The sequence below is a fragment of the Macaca nemestrina genome, chromosome 3 (assembly GCF_043159975.1).
Source record: "Macaca nemestrina isolate mMacNem1 chromosome 3, mMacNem.hap1, whole genome shotgun sequence".
NCBI classification, from domain to species: domain Eukaryota; kingdom Metazoa; phylum Chordata; class Mammalia; order Primates; family Cercopithecidae; genus Macaca; species Macaca nemestrina.
In genome coordinates this window covers 133,214,047-133,229,025 of record NC_092127.1, presented here as the reverse complement: position 1 = coordinate 133,229,025, position 14,979 = coordinate 133,214,047, and the positions used below count along the sequence as shown (strand labels likewise).

The 14,979-nt window shown below is 41.8% G+C and overlaps 1 pseudogene; it reads left to right on the top strand.

Annotated features, from left to right (window-relative positions):
- The first annotated feature begins 5,924 nt into the window (after positions 1-5,924).
- LOC105477392 (zinc finger protein 532 pseudogene) lies at positions 5,925-14,708 on the top strand (annotated as a pseudogene).
- Positions 14,709-14,979: the final 271 nt, after the last annotated feature.

Below are 14,979 nucleotides of genomic sequence, written 5' to 3'. Positions count from 1 at the left end.
ATGGTATAAAAGCTTCCCTAAGCATGTTTCTGAAGACTGCATTGGTGTAACCAGCTTCAGTTAGTCTGGTGAGACATTTCTTTGAAAAGCAAATCAGATTACAATTACACTGTGTAGGGCAGACAGAACGTGGAGGTGAGTGAATGATTGGTAATTAACTAGAAGAAACTTGCTGACACAACGTCTGATTTTTAGCAGTGATATAGATGCATGTTGGTGCTTATAGACGTGAATTTTCCTTTTCTGTTACCCCACAACTACATCTTTCCGAGTGGTAGAGTTTGGGAAGAAATAGGACATAATTAAGCAATCTTACACTAGCTGATCAATCACACAAATAGTGCCCACAAAAACATACAACACAGTCCTGGTCAGAGTCATATCTTGCAACTCATATAGATCCCTCAGGGGCATGGGTGCAATTGGTCATCCTCACTGGCTACTCACAGATAAGAGTTCTTCCATCTCTCATAGAAATTACAGTGTAAGTTTATATATTACTCTATACAGCACAGGGGAACAAAGAAACCTTCCCTTTGGATTCATGCATTTTCCATGGCTGCTAGATTATTTTAGTTTAGGCCCCACACTTTATTTGTCCTAGGCTTCCAAAGCAAGTAGTCATTTCTATCCGATTACCCATTGGATAGGGCTGATGGAGGGGTCTCATTCCATGGATGGAGTGCATATGAGGTGGTCAGATCTTTCATACTGCTAAGACGGAGCACCTCTTAGCTTGTCTTCCATTTGATATTATTCTAACAACTCTCTCTTCCCTTCTTTTTCTTCTCTTACCAAATGCCCCCTCTGTCATCCTTGGGAAATATCATGTTGCTGCAACACAGAGTGACAAAGAGGAAAAAACAAATTATCTGAATGATTCCAGTTTACAGGAAGGGATAAAGAGTAAACAATTCACAATGATAGGAAATTCCAACTTAATTTTTTATATGGTTAGATCAACAGAGACAAAACGTTTTTTGCTACAAAAATGTCTTTTTTCTTCAGACACATTATGGTTTATTACTATCATGTAATATTTGGCAACTATCTTTCTTTTTAAAATTTTTTAAATTATACTTTAAGTTCTGGGATACAAGTGCAGAAGGTTCAGGTTTGTTACATAGGTATTCATGTGCCATGGTGGTTTGCTGCACCCATCAACCTGTTATCTACATCAGGTATTTCTCCTAATTCTATCCCTGCCCTAGTTCCCCACCCCCCGATAAGCCCTGATGTGTGATGTTCCCCTCCCTGTGTCCATATGTTCTTATTGTTCAACTCCCACTTATGAGTGAGAACATGCGGTGTTTGGTTTTCTGTTCCTGTGTTAGTTTGCTGAGAATGATGGTTTCCAGCTGCATCCATATCCCTGCAAAGAATATGAATTAATCTTTTTTTATGGCTGCATAGTATTCCATGGTATATATGTGCCACATTTTCTTTATCCTGTCTATCATTGATGGGCATTTGGGTTGGTTCCAAATCTTTGCTATTGTGAAGAGTGCTGCAATAAACATACGTGTGCACGTGTCTTTATAATAGAATGATTTATAATCTTTTGGGTATGTACCCAGTAATGTGATTGCTGGGTCAAATGGTATTTCTGGTTCTAGATCCTTGAGGAATCACCACACAGTCTTCCACAATGGTTCAACTAATTTATACTTCCACCAATAGTGTAAAAGTGTTCCTATTTCTCCACATCCTGTCCAGCATCTGTTGTTTCCTGACTTTTTGATGATCGCCATTCTAACTGGCATGAGATGGTATCTCATTGTGGTTTGATTTGCGTTTCTCTAATGACCAGTGATGATGAGCTTTTTTTCATACGTAGGTTGGCCACATAAAAGTCTTCTTTTGAGAAGTGTCTGTTGATATCCTTTGCCCACTTTTTGATGGGGTTGTTTCTTTCTTGTAAATTTGTTCAAATTCTTTGTAGATTCTGGATATTAACACTGTCAGATGGATAGGTTGCAAAAATTTTCTCCCATTCTGTAGGTTACCTGTTCACTCTGATGGTAGTTTATTTTGCTATGCAGAAGCTCTTTAGTTTAATTAGATCCCATTTGCCAATTTTGGCTTTTGTTGCCATTGCTTTTGGTATTTTAGTCATGAAGTCCTTGCCCATGCCTATGTCCTGAATGGTATTGCCTAGGTTTTCTTCTAGGGATTTATGGTTTTAGGTCTAACATTTAAGTCTTTAATCCATCTTGAATTAATTTTTATATAAGGTGTTAAGGAAGGGATCCAGTTTCGGCTTTCTACATATAGCTAGCCAGTTTTCCCAGCACCATTTATTAAATAGGGAATCCTTTCCCCATTGCTTGTTTTTGTCAGGTTTGTCAAAGATCAGATGGTTGTAGATGTGCGGTGTTATTTCCGAGGGCTCTGTTCTGTTCCATTGGTCTGTATCTCTGTTTTGGTACCAGTACCATGCTGTTTTGGTTACTGTAGCCTTGTAGTATAGTTTGAAGCCAGGTAGCATGATGCTCTAGTTTTGTTCTTTTTGCTTAGGATTGTCTTGGCTATGCAGGCTCTTTTTTGGTTCTATATGACATGTCAGTAGCTTTTTTTCTAATTCTGTGAAGAAAGTCAATGGTAGCTTGGTGGGGATAGCATTGAATCTATAAATTACTTTGGACAGTATGGCCATTTTAATGATATTGATCTTTCCTATCCATGAACATGGAATGTTTTATCATTTGTTTGTGTCCTCTCTTATTTCCTTGAACAGTGGTTTGTAGTTCTCCTTGAAGAGAACTACACATCCCTTTTAGATTGTATTATTAGGTATTTTATTCTCTTTGTAGCAATTGTGAATGGGAGTTCACTCATGATTTGTGTATCTGTTTGTCTATTATTAGTGAATAGGAATGTTTGTGATTTTTGCACATTGATTTTGTATTCTGAGACTTTGCTGAAGTTGCTTATCAGCTTAAGGAGATTTGGGGCTGAGACAATGGGGGCTTTCTAAATATACAATCATGTCATCTGCAAACAGAGACAGTTTGACTTCCTCTCTTCCTATTTGAATAACCTTTATATCTTTCTCTTGCCTGATTGCCCTGGCCAGAACTTCCAATACTATGTTGAATACGAGTGGTGAGAGAGGGCATCCTTGTCTTGTGCCAGTTTTCAAAGGGAATGCTTCCAGCTTTTGCCCATTCAGTATGATATGGACTGTGGGTTTGTCATTAGTAGCTCTTATTATTTGGAGATACATTCCACCAATACATAGTTTATTGAGAGTTTTTTTTTTAGTATGAAGGGGTGTTGAATTTTATGGAAGACCTTTTCTGCATCTATTGAGATAATCATGTGGTTTTTGTCATTGGTTCTGTTTATGTGATGGATTATGTTTATTGATTTGCGTATGTTGAACCAGCCTTGCATCCCAGGGTGAAGCTGGCTTGATCTTGATGGATAAGCTTTTTGATGTGCTGTTGGATTTGGTTTGCCAGTATTCTATTGAGGATTTTTGCATCAATGTTCATCAGGGGTATTGGCCTGAAATGTTCTTTTCTTGTTGTGTCTCTACCAGGTTTTGGTATCAGGATGATGCTGGCCTCATAAAATGAGTTAGGGAGGATTCCCTCTTTTTCTATTGTTTGGAATAGTTTCAGAAGGAATGGTACCAGCTCCTCTTTGTAGTTCTGGTAGAATTCAGCTGTGCATCTGCCTAGTCATGGCCTTTTTTTGGTTGGTAGGCTATTAATTACTGCCTCAATTTCAGAACTTGTTATTGGTCTATTCAGGGATTTTATTTCTTCCTGGTTTAGCCTTGGGAGGGTGCATGTGTCCAGTAATTTATCCATTTCTTCCAGATTTTCTAGTTTATTTGTGTAGAGGTGTTTATAGTATTCTCTGATGGTAGTTTGTATTTCTGTGGGATCAGTGGTGATATCCCCTTTATCATTTTTTATTGTGTCTATTTGATTATTCTCTCTTTTCTTCATTATTAATCTGGCTAGCGGTCTATTTTGTTAACCTTTTCACAAAACCAGCTCCTGGATTCTTTGATTTTTTGAAGGGCTTTTCATGTCTCTATCTCCTTCAGTTCTGCTCTGATCTTAGTTCTTTCTTGTCTTTTGCTAGCTTTTGAATTTATTTGCTCTTATTTCTCTAGTTTTGTTGATGTCTATTAGGTCCACTTGGTCCAGAGCTTAATTCAAGTCCTGGATATTCTGGTTAATTTTCTGTGTCATTGATCTAATATTGACAGTGTGGTGTTAAAGTCTCCCACTATTATTGTGTGGGAGTCTAAGTCTCTTTGTAGGTCTCTAAGAACTTGCTTTATTAATCTGGATGGTCCTCCGTCTCTTTATTTTGAGCCTAAGTGTGTCTTTGCACTTGAGATGGATTGTAAACGTGCACTGGCACCTGTGAGATGTGCAGAGGACTTGAGAGGTTTTCTCAGAGCTTGTCAAGATGTGGGATCTGAGCTTCATTGCTCTGCAGTATTGACTTAGGCAATGGCTAATTTGGTAGCTGACAGATCTAAAAGAAGCCAAGGGTCAAGCCCTAAAGTGGAAAAGTTTTATAAGTGTAGAAAAATTGGGCATTTCAAAAGAGACCACCACCAGATCTCTGGGAAAAAGAGGTCTTGTAACACAGTTCCCATCTTAACAACAACAACAAAACACCAGGACTTTGCCCTTGTTACAATAAAGGAAATCACTGGGCTAATCAATGCCACTCAAAATTTCATCAAAACAGCAGCCCCTGTCAGGAAGTGAGAAGGCAGCCTGGACCCGGGCACCTCAAACTATGAGGGCATACCCTGTCCAGGCCACATCTCCGTTTCCGGGGTGGGTTTCCCGAGGCACATTGATTCTCCCCAGGAACTCCTGGAAGTGCAGGATTAGATCTCCCAGTTAGAGAACAGGTTACGTTAATTGGAAGAAACAAACTCACTAAGATTCACACTTGTATTTGGAGATCTTTGCCAACAGGATATGTGGGATTAATTTTGGGTAAAAGTCATCTTAACTTACAGGACATTGTAGTACCAGGAGTTGTTGATTCGGATTCTGAAGGAGAAATTCAGGTGGTGGTAATATCACAAGATCTTTGGGTTTTTGAACCGAGAGAATATATTGCTCAACTGTTGCTTATTCCCTGTAAATTGCAGCCTTCTCTATGTGAGAAGTGAAGAGGTCAGGGATTTAGAAGGGCAACTAGGAGAGAGATTTATCTATCACAACCCATAGCATCTCATAGACCCACTTGTGCAGTGTAGATTGAAGAAAAGAAGTTTTGTGGGCTTATGGGTACGGGACAAGAGACTGGTCTCTCATGGTAATAGATCTTGAGGATTGTTTATGAGAGGGATGAGCCTTGATTTGCTTTCTCTGTCTTCTGTTAATCAGAAAGAGCCTGTCTCTCATTATCAGTGAAAAGTTTTATCCGGGGGGCAATTAACCAAAGAGGGAGAGGCTGAGTTACAGCTTGTAGAACAAATGCTCAGCAATGGCATGCCTCCCGGCTATAGCCACAAGAGCCTTTGCTTTTATTTCAGTAGATTTATTAATGTGGGGACGAGGATATGCTTGTGTCTTTACAGAAGATGAACAAACCTTGGGGGTGCCCTCAAGATGTGTGCGACCATGGAGACTGGAGGGACCCATGGATTCCAACTACAGTCCTGGTTCCCCCAGTACGAGCCATGAGCCAGTTGAATCTGAATGCGAAGACGGAATGAGGACTGAGCGGAGTCACGCTGGCATCAACCTTCATAGCATGGGGACAGATCACGAAGACTAAACAGGAAGCTGAGAAACTGTGGAGCGCCAGTGTTTCACCTTTTGCTGGAACTCAGAGGTACAATAGATGTTTAATGGATCAATACTTTCTGACTGAGCTCCTCTCTGAATACAAGACACCCTAATAGTTAGGCAGGAATATTATCGCCCCTATTCTGCATGAAGAAGTTGCAGAAGACGGACCTTCATCCTTCTGCAACCCTTAGGATTAAAGGTCCTCTTGTAAAAGGGAAGGGGGGGTTATGTAAGAAGCAATTCAAACCAGAGCGGCTCCATTTTGAATAAGGGCTAAAAAAATGAAGCTGGATTACCAATCGGCAATTAAGGGCTGCACAGCCTGCAATTGTCTTGCTCAATTAATTTAAAAACAAAAAGGAGGAGATGTTGGAGGCCACACAAGTGTTTCCTATGATCGGGCATGATTGAAGCCTGTTAGTAACAATATGAACCTGTGATCAATTGAGCAGCTGATCAATCGTTACCTCCTCCTCCTCCCTGCTTTTGTTACCCAATAAATACAGGGGGTGGCCTTTGCTCACTAGAAGCAGGGAGTTCTCTTCTTTTTCCCCATGCTAACTTTTCCTTAAAACAGTTTCTTTTTTCCTGGGTTTTCATTTCTATGTTCGTGCCTTCATTCGACTGTAATGATGGTCTCAAGCAGTAACAGTAGTAACTGCTATAGTGATGGTCTCAAGTAGTAACCATAGCAGTCAGCCACAAAGAGGTCCTTTACATCCCTTGTAAGTTGTATTCCTAGGTATTTTATTCTCCTTGCAGCAATTTTGAATGGGAGTTCACTCATGATTTGGCTCTCTGTTTGTCTGTTGTTGGTGTATAGGAATGCTAGTGATTTTTGCACATTGATTTTATATACTGAGACTTTGCTGAAGTTGCTTATCAGCTTAAGGAAACTTTGGGCTGAGATGATGGGATTTCTAAGTATACAATCATGTCATCTGCAAACAGAGACAATTTGACTTTCTCTCTTCCTATTTGAATGCACTTTATTTCTTTTTCTTGCCTGATTGCCTTGGCCAAAACTTCCAATACTATGTTGAATAGGAGTGGTGAGAGGGCATCCTTGTCTTGTGCCGGTTTTCAAAGGGAATGCTTCCAGTTTTTTCCCATTCAGTATAATATTGGCTGTGGGTTTGTCATTAGTAGCTCTTATTATTTTGAGATACGTTCCATCAATACTTAGCTTATTGAGAGTTTTTTAGCATGAAGTGGTGTTGAAGGCCTTTTCCTCCTTTTTATGGAAGGCCTTTTCTGCATCTATTGAGATCATCATGTGGTTTTTGTCATTGGTTCTGTTAATGTGATGGATTATGTTCATTGATTTGCATATTTTGACCTGGCCTTGCATCCCAGGGATGAAGCCAACTTGATAGTTTTCAAAAAACCAGCTACTGGATTCATTGATTTTTTTTTTTTTTTTGAAGGATTTTCATTTGTTCTACAAGCTGTAACTCAGCCTCTCCCTCTTTGGTTAATTGCCCCCAGGTAAAACTTTTCATTGATAATGAGAGACAGGCTCTTTCTGATTAACAGAAGACAGAGAAAGCAAATCAAGGTTTATTTTTTGAAGGATTTTTCAGAACTGAAGGAGATATCCTTCAGTTCTGCTTTGATCTTAGTTATTTCTTGTCTTATGCTAGCTTTTGAATCTGTTTGCTCTTTCTTCTCTAGTTCTTTTAATTGTGATGTTAGGGTGTCTATTTTAGATCTTTCCCACTCTCTCCCGTGGGCATTTAGTGCTATAAATTTCCCTTTAAACACTGCTTTGGCTGTGTCCTAGAGATTCTGGTAAGTTGTATCTTTGTTCTTATTGGCTTCAAAGAACTTATTTCTGCCTTAATTTCATTATTTACCCAGTAGTCATTCAGCAGCAGGTTGTTCAGTTTCCATGTAGTTGTGAGGTTTTGAGGGAGTTTCTCAATCCTGAAGTGTAATTTGATTGCACTGTGATCTGAGAGATTGTTTGTTATGATTTCTCTTCTTTTGCATTTGCTGAGGAGTGTTTTATTTCCAATTATATGGTCAATTTTAGAATAAGTGTGATGTGGTGCTGAAAAGAATGTGTATTCTGCTGACTTGGGGTGGAGAGTTCTGCAGATGTCTATTAGGTCTGCTTGGTTCAGAGCTGAGTTCAAGGCCTGAATATCCTTGCTAATCTTCTGTCTCATTGATCTGTCTAATATTGACAGTGTGGTGTTAAAATCTCCCACTATTATTGTGTGGTAGTCTAAGTCTCTTTGTAGATCTCTAAGAACTTGCTTTATGAATGTGGGTGCTCCTGTATCGGATGCATATATATTTAGGATAGTTAGCTCTTCTTGTTGCATTGATCTCTTTACCATTATGTAATGCCCTTCTTAGTCTTTTTTATCTTTGTTGGTTTAAAGTCTGTTTTATCAGACTAGGAATGCAACCCATGCTTTTTCTGGCTTTCTGTTTGCTTGGTAAATCTTCCTCTGTCCCTTTATTTTGAGCCTATGTGTGTCTTTATACGTGAGATGGGTCTTGAATCTTTATCCAATTTGCAGGTCTGTGTCTTTTAATTGGGGCATTTAGCCCATTTACATTTAAGATTAATATTGTTAGGTGTCAATCTGATACTGTCATTATGATGGTAGCTGGTTATTTTGCCTGTTAGTTGATTCAGTTTCTTCATAGTGTCGATGGTCTTTACAATTTGGTATGTTTTTACAGTGGCTGGTACCGGTTTTTTCTTTCCATATTTAGTGCTTCTTTCAGGAGCTCTTGTTTGGCAGGCCTGTTGGTGACAAAATCTCAGCATTTGCTTGTCTATAAAGAATTTTATTTCTCTTTCCCTTATGAAGCTTAGTTTGGCTGGATATGAAATTCTGGGTTGAAAATTCTTTTAAGAATGTTGAATAATGGTCCCCACTCTCTTTGGCTTGTGGGGTTTCTGCAGAGAGATCGGCTGTTAGTCTGATGGACTTCTCTTCGTGGGTAACCAGACCTTTCTCTCTGGCTTCCCTTAACATATTTTCCTTCATTTTAACCTTGGTGAATCTGACAATTATGTGTCTTAGGGTTGTTCGTCTCGAGTAGTATCTTTGTGGTGTTCTCTGTATTTCCTGAATTTGAATACTGGCCTGTCTTGCTAGGTTGGGGAAGTTCTCCTGGGTAATATCTTGAAGAGTGTTTTCCAACTTGGTTCCATTCTCCCCATCACTTTCAGGTATGCCAATCAAATGTAGATTTGATCTTTTCATATAGTCCCATATTTCTTGGAGGATTTGTTTATTCTTTTTCTTTCTTTTTTCTATAATTTTGTCTTTATGCTTTATTTCATTAAGTTGATCTTCAATCTCTGATATCCTTTCTTTCTGCCTGATTGATTCAGCTATTGATACTTGAATATGCTTCATGAAGTTCTCGTGCTGTGTTTTTCAGCTCCATCAGGTCATTTATGTTCTTCTCCAAATTGTATTCTAGTTAGCAATTCCTCTAGCCTTTTTTCAAGGTTCTTAGCTTCCTTGCACTGGGTTAGAACATGCTACTTTAGCTCAGAGGAGTTTGTTATTACCCACTTTCTGATGCTTACTTTTGTCAATTTGTCAAACTCATTCTCTGTCTAGTTCTGTTCCCTAGCTGGCCAGGAGTTGTGATCCTTTGAAGGAGAAGAGGCATTCTGGTTTTTGGAATTTTCAACCTTTTTGCGCTGGTTTTTCCTCATCTTTGTGGATTTATCTACTTTTGGTCTTTGATGTTGGTGACTTTAATGTAGGGTTTCTGTGTGGACATTCTTCTTGTTGATGTTGATGCTATTCCTTTCTGTTTGTTAGTTTTCCTTCTGATAGGCCTCTCTGCCCCAGGTCTGCTGGAGTTTGCTGGAGGTCTACTCCAGACCCTGTTTGCCTCAGTATTACCAGTGGAGGCTGCAAAAAAGCAAGGATTGTTGGCTGTTCTTTCCTGTGGAAGCTTTATCCCAGAGGGGCACCTGCCATATGCCAACCAGAGCTCTTCTGTATGAGGTGTCTGAGGGTCACCTCACACAAGAGGGGCACCCTTGCTGTGAGGTGTTTCCCAGTCAGGGGCCATGGGGGTCAGGGACCCACTTGAGGAGGCAGTCTGTCCCTTAGCAGAGCTTGATTGCTTTGCTGGGAGAGCCACTGCTCCTTCAGAGCCAGGAGGCAGGGGAACATTTTAGTCTGCTAAAGCTATTCCCACAGCTGCCTCTTCCCCCAGGTGCTGTGTCCCAGGGAGATGGGAGTTTTATCTATAAGCCCCTGACTGGGGCTGCTGCCTTTCTTTCAGATGCCCTGCCCTGTTGGGGGAAGTCAGGGACCCCAAATGGAAGGACTGGCTGGAGCCATGGCAGAGGAAAATTGTGAAGATTTCATGGCCATTTATCAGTTCCCAAATAATACTTTTATAATTTCTTATGCCTGTCTTTACTTTAATGTCTTAATCCTGTTATCTTTGTAAGCTGAGGATGTATGTCACCTCAGGACCACTGTGATAATTATGTTAACTGTACAGATTGATTGTAAAACGTGTGTTTGAACAATATGAAATCAGTGCACCTTAAAGAAGAACAGAATAACAGCGATTTTTAGGGAACAAGGGAAGACTACCATAAGGTCTGACTGCCTGCAAGGTCAGGCAAAAAGAGCCATATTTTTCTTCTTGCAGAGAGCCTATAAATGGCTGTGCAAGTAGGAGAGATATCGCTAAATTCTTTTCCTAGCAAGAAATATTAATATTAATACCCTGGGAAAGGAATGCATTCCTGGGTGGTGGTCTATAAACAGCTGCTCTGGGAATGTCTGTCTTGTGCAGTTGAGATAAGACTGAGATATGCCCTGGTCTCCTGGAGTACCGTCAGGCTTACTAGGGTTGGGAAAACTCAGTCCTGGTAAATTTGTGGTCAGACTGGTTCTCTGTTCTCGAACCCTGTTTTCTGTTGTTTAAGATGTTTATCAAGACAATACGTGCACCACTGAGCATAGACCCTTATCAGTAGTTCTGGTTTTTCCCTTTGACCTGTTCCCTCAGAAGCATGTGATCTTTTTAAGACCCTTATTAGTAGTTCTGCTTTTTGCCCTTTGAAGCATGTGATCTTTGTACCTACTCCCTGTTCTTACACCCCCTCCCCTTTTGAAACCCTTAATAAAAACTTGCTGGTCTGAGACTCAGAGGGGCATCATGGTCCTACCAATATGTGATGTCACCCCTGGTGGTCCAGCTGTAAAATTCCTCTCTTTGTACTGTCTCTATTTCTCAGCTGGCCGACACTTATGGAAAATAGAAAGAACCTAAGTCGAGATATTGGGGGTGGGTTTCCCCAATACTGCCCAGAGAGGAGTAATCTAGAGAGGCAGTCTGGCTACAGTAGCTTTGCTGAGCTGCAGTGGGCTCTGTGCAGTTTGAACTTCCCAGCAGCTTTGTTTATACTGTGAGGGGAAAACTGCCTGCTTAAGCCTCAGCAATGACAGACGCCCCTCCCCCCACCAAGCTCGAGTATCCCAGGTCAACTTCAGACTGCGCTGCTGGCAGTGAGAATTTCAAGCCAGTGGATCTTAGCTTGCTGGGCTCCATGGGAGTGGGATCCACTTAGCTAGACCACTTAGCTCCCTAGCTTCAACCCCCTTTCCAGGGGAGTGAACGGTTCTGGTCTTGCTGGTGTTCCAGGTGTCACTGGGGTATGGAAAAAAAATCTCCTGCAGCTAGCTGGGTGTCTGCCCAAACGGCCTCCCAGTTTTGTGCTTGAAACCCAGGGCCCTGGTGATGTAGGCATTTGAGGGAGTCTCCTGGTCTGCGGGTTGTGAAAACCATGGGAAAAGCGCAGTATCTGGGACAGGTTGCACCATCCCTCACAGCACAGTTCCTCATGGCTTCACTTGGCTAGGGGAGGGAATTCCCCAACCCCTTGTGCTTCCCGGGTGAGGCGATGCCCCACCCTGTTTTGTCTTGCCCTCCGTGGGCTGTATCCGCTGTCTAATGAGTCCCAATGAGATGAGCAGGGTACCTCAGTTGGAAATGCAGAAATCACTCGCCTTCTGCATTGATCTGGCTGGGAGCTGCAGCCTGGAGCTGTTCCTATTCGGCCATCTTGCCAGCTACCTCCAAAATTTCTTTAAGAATGTTAGGGAATTGGTGCATAATTATGGTTTACCAATAAAGAAGATGCAATTTAGTCATTAAAATCATTTTTAAGCAGAATAATGACATAAGAAAATATGTGAATAGTAGCGTGATGGCCTCTGTGACATCCCTTCTGTTGTCTCCAGCATCAGCCGCTATCCTTTCCTTTACCCCCAGGGTGCCTCTCCAGTCTGCGGTCATGACCAGTGCAGTTTCCCCTGCAGAGCTCACCCCCAAACAGGTCACAATCAAGCCTGTGGCTACTGCTTTCCTCCCAGTGTCTGTTGTGAAGATGGCAGGATCCCAAGTCATTGATTTGAAGCTCGCTAACAGCACCAGGGTGAAAACCATGGTCATATCTGCTGCCTCTGTTCAGAGTGCCAGCAGCACCATCATTAAAGCTGCCAACGCCATCCAGCAGCAAACTGTCATGCCAGCATCCAGCCTGGATGATGCCAAACTCGTGCCAAAGACAGTGCACCTTGCCAACCTTAACCTTCTGCCTTAGGGTGCCCAGGCCACTCTGAACTCTGCCAAATGCTAACCAAACCTCAGCAACAGATAAAGCAGGCAATAATCAATGCAGCAGCCTCACAACCCCCCAGAAAGGTGTCTCGAGTCCAGGTGGTATTATCCTTGCAGAGTTCTGTGGTGGAAGCTTTCAACAAGGTGCTGAGCAGTGTCAAGCCAGTCCCTGTTTACATCCCAAACCTCAGTCCTTCTGCCAATGCAGGGATCATGTTACCAATGCATGGGTACAAGTACTTGGAGTATGGGGACTTCTTCGCACTTGAAAAGAGTCTGACCCCAGCACTGCGACAGATGGAGTGTGTGCATCAAAGTAACATGCAACCTTTGTACAAAGAACCTCTTTTTTTTTTTTTTTTTTTTTTTACAACAAATGTAGCCTCCTTTCCCATGCCCATGGGCATAAGGAGAAAGGGGTGGTAATGCAATGCTCTCACTTAATTTTAAAGCTAGTCCCAGCAGATCAAACGAGTTTCTCTGTCAAGTAATACTTCCACTTCAACTTCCACTCTTCAGAGCCTTGTGGGAGCTGACACACACACTGTCACAAAAATTCAGTCTGGCATAACTGGAACAGTCTTATCGGTTCCTTCAAGTACTCCCATCACCCCAGCCATGCCCCAAGAGGAAGACCCCTCCAAACTGTGTAGACATAGTCTGAAAGGTTTGGAGTGTAATGAAGTCTTCCAGGATGAGATGTCACTGGCTACATATTTCCAGCAGGCTGCAGATACGAGTGGACAAAAGACTCACTAGCTGCCAGATGCTGCTTCCTAACCGGTGCAGTTATGCATCACACCAGAGAATCCATGAGCACAAATCTCCCTACACCTGCCCTGAGTGCGGGGCCATCTGCAGGTCGGTGCACTTTCAGACCCACGTCACCAAGAACTGTCTGAACTACAAGAGGAGAGTTGGTTTTTGATGTGTGCATTGCAATGTTGTGTACTCTGATGTGGCTGTTCTGAAGTCTCACATTCAAGGTTCTCATTGTGAAATCTTCTACAAGTGTCCTATTTGTCCAATGGCATTTAAGTCTGCCCCAAACACGCATTCCCACGCCTATACACAGCATCCCGGCATCAAGATAGGAGAACCAAAAATAATAAGTAAGTGTTCCACGTGCGACACTACATTCACCCTGCAAACCTTGCTGTATCGCCACTTTGACCAACACATTGAAAAACAGAAAGTATCTGTTTTCAAGTGTCAAGACTGTTCTCTTTTATATGCACAGAAGCAACTTATGATGGACCATATCAAGTCTATGCATGGAACATTGAAAAGTGTTGAAGGGCCTCCAAACTTGGGTATAAACTTGCCTTTGAGCATTAAGCCTGTAACTCAAAATTCAGCAAATCAAAACAAAGAGGACACCAAATCCATGAATAGGAAAGAGAAATTGGAAAAAAACCCTCCATCTCCTGTGAAAAAATGGAAACCAAGAAAGTGGCCAGTCCTGGGTGGATGTGTTGGGAGTGTGACCACCTGTTCATGCAGAGAGATGTGTACACATCCCACGTGAGGAAGGAGCACGGGAAGCAAATGAAGAAACACCCCCGCCGCCAGTGTGACAAGTCTTTCAGCTCCTCTCACAGTCTGTGCCAGCACCACCGGATCAAGCACAAAGGCATCAGGAAAGTGTATGCCTGCTCGCACTGCCCATACTCCAGATGTACCTTTACCAAACGGTTGATGCCGGAGAAGCACGTCCAGCTGATGCACGGCATCAAGGTCCCTGACCTGAAAGAAATGACGGATGCCACCAAAGAGGAGGAAACAGAAATAAAAGAAGACACCAAGGTCCCCAGTCCCAAGTGGAAGTTAGAAGAACCAGTTCTGGAGTTCAGGCCTCCCTGAGGAGCAATCACTCAACCACTGAAAAAGCTGAAAATCAATGTTTTTAAGGTTCACAAGTGTACCCTGTGTGGCATCACCACCGAAAACCTGCTGCCGTTCCACGAACATGTCTGTCAGCACAAATAGGATGGTTCTTCCTACCAGTGCCAGGAGTGTGGCCTCTGCTACACGTCTCACGTCTCTCTGTCCAGGCACCTCTTCATTGTAAACAAGTTAAAGGAACCTCAGCCAGCGCCCAAACAAAATGGGGCTGGGTAAGATAAGGAATAAGAGAACAAACCCAGCCATGAGAATGAATCCCCTGATGGTGCCATGTCAGACAGAAAGTGCAAAGTATGAGCAAAAACTTTCGCAACTGAAGCTGCCTTAAATACTCACATGTGGACACACGGCATGGCCTTCATCAAATCCAAAAGGATGAGCTCAGCTGAGAAATAGCCACAGATGGTCCATGAGGAAAATCCCTGTCCACATTAGAATAAAAAAGACATTTTTGTTACAAAATGTGAATAGTAGGATATATAGATAGTAGTATATATGGCAGTATATACTACTGCAGTATAAACCCAACTTTGTGAAAACATACATATAATATACATAGAAAAAAGTTAATGGAAAATATTCATCAAAATGTTAATGGTAGGATGATAGGAATACATGAGTGGTAGGAGTTGAGTGACCACTTTTTTTTTTTTTTTTTTTTTTTTTA